This window comes from Grammomys surdaster, unplaced genomic scaffold, assembly GCF_004785775.1.
Source record: "Grammomys surdaster isolate TR1022 unplaced genomic scaffold, NIH_TR_1.0 131, whole genome shotgun sequence".
Taxonomy (NCBI): Eukaryota; Metazoa; Chordata; class Mammalia; order Rodentia; family Muridae; genus Grammomys; species Grammomys surdaster.
The window spans coordinates 7,585,477-7,589,530 of record NW_021604589.1 but is presented as its reverse complement, the minus strand read 5'-3'; the positions used below and the strand labels follow the sequence as shown (position 1 = coordinate 7,589,530).

The window sequence follows — 4,054 nt, the reverse complement described above, 5'->3', positions numbered from 1 at the left end:
CACACACACACACACACACACACACACACACACACACACACACACACTGTGGAGGGAGAAGAAGAGGGAGAGAGAGAGAAGAGGGAGAGGGGATAGAGGGGGAGAAAACATATATATGTGTGTGTGTGTGTCTATATTAAAAATTCATTTGAAATTAAATGAGATAGATAGGATTTTAAAAGTCCAATGATCTTCAGGGACGGTAATAAAAGTTAGAATACTTTTTCTTGAATTCTAAGGCAAACAGCTTTGTAGTATTTTGATTTGCTAAATCAGTATCATGGGCCTGAATTGTCATTGGCAGTTTCCTTTCCTTTACACATTCTATCAAGTATAAAAAATAATCAAATTTGTACAGTTTATTAGAAAAACAGAGGTATAGAAATTGTCTTCAAAGTATGTTGCATCCAAATCCAGCCTGGTGCCTAAAGTACTAAGAAGTATGAACAAAGAAGTCATATCTGAATCCCACTCATAAGCAGTGCTAGGCAGCCCATCTACTGACCAGCTTTTTCTTAAAGAATGTGCCCTCAGATAACAAGATACCACCCCAAAAGAGGCCATTAGTAAGTTTATAGCTAATGATACTTTAGAGGGTGCATATCACACTTCCTTCAGGAAGTCACAACTCATGAACATATCAAAGTTCTTAGAAGACCTACCCTCCCCATCTCCAGCACCCGGGATCCTTTTAGTCTTTTTTATTTTTTTCAAATATCAGGAAATCTACTACCATCTCACAGTTTTAAGGATGCTACTAAATGGTTGCACTCTTCACACCAGAATATAGCACTGGTGATTTGGAAGGCTTACTATAAAACTATAGCATCCTAACTGTCTTATACTGGAGGATAATTTGGACACTAAATGAATCTTTAAGAAGAAATTCACATGGAACTTTGATAATGCCAAAGTGTCCCATTCCATAATCAGTATTGTTACCATTAAATCAACTTGTGAGGAGTCTGAGATGCATATATTCTACAGCTAATAAATATTTCCAATCATCTGCAGCAACTCATGTGTCACTGGCAAGGAAATTAAATGTGAAATTCAAAATCCTTATGAAGACCCTCACACTCTGTGGCCCAGGAGACTTTTATTTCTTCCTGGTTATATATTTCCTTGGCTGTTAATGTAATCAGTATGTAATAACAATGTACACACCAACTCACAGGATAAATGGTAGACATGCCAGTTGATTTGGCTTGTGGCCATCTAATCGGCAGCATGGTGCGACAACCTGGTATTAAACCATCTGTTATTAAGCGTATATTTTAAAATAGTGTTTTGTGTCTCCTGGGTTAGTCACTCACACTGATAGCTGTGCAATATTAACACTCCCTTTTTTTCCTAGCGGCAATGTGCAGATAACAAACTTTAAATATTTGCATTGTTCCCTCATGGCCATGCTCTTTTTTTTTTATTTAATAAAATGTCTCCCATAGGTTATACCCTTCTTTTCCATTTCTTTCTCATGGCACTGAACAGCAGCATTTAAATTGAGTTCCTAAAAAATGGTTGTATTGTTTAGAGTGAAGGACCCTAAGTAAAATTGGCCAGAGCCTTTGTCCTTAGGAATAGTCAGATGCCAATCTGTTTTAAGACAATAACCTCACTACAAGACAAGAGCAGAATATAATTTTGAATTATCAACAAAAAAGTGCTCATTCTGTCAAAACCGATTTGAGTACTTTTCTTTATATTGATTTAGGAAATTAATATCCTATTATCGCAAATCTGCAACCAGGTCCTCAGTGCCACCTGTTGCAGTCAGTAACACAATCCTGCTACACAAGTTCTTAGGATAAAGCATTGTGCATGACAGAAAAACGACAACATTCATTTGAAAGACGAGCAGTCACATCATTTATCAAAACTGTCCAAACTAACCCAAACCAATAAACCAGGTTCCCTTACAAAAATAAAATTTACAAATTTGTACCTTATTTCAAATCACTTTTGACAAGTATGAAAAGTAACTTTCATTTCAAAGATTTTACCTATGCCTCTGAAGTTGGGGGAAATGGTTTTTCAAAATTCCTTTAACAGTTGCCTTTTACATTTGACTGTTCCCAAGTATAACTAAAATTTCCCTCTAAGTTTGCTAAGCACTTTCACATCCCCATATTTAATTACAGTCAGACTGAAAGTTTTATATATGTATAGAACACAGCCAATTTTTAACTCAATTGACCACAGTGCCCTTGACATAACGCCTTATTTATCACTTGCACCCAATATATATATGTATGTTGTCAAAATGCAATAGTGAATTTCTATATGTGTCTAGAACAAAGGAGACAGCTCTGCTGCTTTCTCTCCTCAGTGTCTCAGAAGGTGTCCTTTATTACATATACAGGATGCAAGTATTTTGCTCCTCGGAAAGAAAAATGATACTTCAGCCTGCCTTGCTTAAAATGATAAATTCTGTTTCTGCAGACTATCACCCTGCCTGTGGATTTAAGAATCCCTCTTAGATTTACTCTTACTTCCTTGGGGACTCGGCATTCCTCTGAAAGTACCCCCAAACTCGTCTGCACTGTTTCAGAGTGCAATAAAGATGAGAAAGTTTGCTCTTCACGATGGTCTGGAAACTCTTGCCCAGCCTTTTTTTTAAAAGAAACAAGGAAAGAAAGAAAAGAAAAAAAAAACACTTTCTGTAATGTCTAAGGTGCTAGGATTATTGCCTCGGTGGATTTTTGATGTGCAAAGCCGGCAGAGAGAGTTGGCTGGAGGTATGGGAAAGCATTGTGTTTGTTCAGGAAGGATCTGTGAGGTTAGAGGCTGAGCAATGCCTCTCCCTCTGCTTCCTGGGTGAGAGCAGCGAGGCGTGCCCTTTAGCAGAAGCAAGCAAAGAGAAAAAGAGAGAGAGCAGTAAGACTCACCGGCTTCCCCATTTTTTCCAGGATCGCAGGTTTGTTTCTCACTTGGGAGCTGGAAGAAGCAAACCTGTGGGTCCTCCAAGGAGCCTGCTCAGGGGCAAGAACGGACTCTGCTCTTCTTCGCCTCGGATCAGCTGAATGGCTGGGGCGTTCAGGAAGCTTGCTCTGTCCAGCTGGGAATCGCTCCCCCTCTCCAGGGTGTGTGCTTACATGCTCTCAGTCAGAGCAAAAAAATATGCCAAACTCAGGTCAGCCTAACAGGTTTCCTTATATAGGTAAACATGAATTGCATTCCTAGTGAAAGAAGTTAACTAAGAACCCCCGGAACCCAGTTAACTCTATACATGCCAGAAGGGCTCAGTCAGTTGGCCTGCAGAGGGTTTGGTTGCAGTACAAAGGGATTTGTGGGATTTAATTAAAATCATCTTTATCCCGGCAGTCTGCAAAAATTGGCCCTTTCAGTGTAACTGAGAGTTAACAGCTAGTATTTTATATCATGCACTGTGACCAACCCTATATTATCTGAATACATTGTAAGGAGAAAAAAAATCAAAGTCTAGGATATCATAATTTGTCTTTCATGATTTTAAAAATGACAATTAATTTGAGATTTTCAAAGAAGTATAACATGTGACTGAGAGGGAATGAGAGAGCATAAACTTCCACAAAACAAGGCATAACTGCCTTATTTGAGCCTAGCATCTTAGAGTTACTCAACTTTCCCAGGTCTTTAGTAGATAATATAATATAAATGTTTGATGTTTATTTGCTTTGCAATTCAGTGCTTACTACTCAATTTTTGATTAGTGAGATAATAGATAATTATAATTATGTCAGTAATAATCTTCTGTACCCCACATATTAACACATTATTTGATTGGTTAAAAAAAGAAATATAAGATTTGTGAATTTGCGTAATAACATGTAAAAAATATCCTAAGCAATTTTACAGATTTTAGAAGATAAGAAGTACATCTTTGGGTGAAATCTATAGATGAATAAAGGCCTAACTCGAGTTTGGAATATAGTTTAAAATATGACACATGTAGATTTTCTAATACTTGACCCTTTCTCTGTAATTCTGTCTCCTAGTAAAGTAGTAATTCTTTTTACTTAAGAAGTAGAGATATAAGATTCTCCTATGCCTTTAACGTAGACAAAGACTCGAA

At 37.4% G+C, this 4,054-nt stretch overlaps 1 protein-coding gene across 1 annotated transcript in view; it reads right to left on the bottom strand.

Annotated features, from left to right (window-relative positions):
• Mid1 (midline 1) overlaps positions 1–2,934 on the bottom strand; it is a 327,852-nt gene extending 324,918 nt beyond the window's left edge. Inside the window, exon 1 of the mRNA XM_028761784.1 lies at positions 2,889–2,934. The gene's annotated coding sequence lies outside the window, so the exon portion shown is untranslated. The remainder of the gene's footprint in view (positions 1–2,888) is intronic.
• Between the last annotated feature and the right edge of the window lie 1,120 nt (positions 2,935–4,054).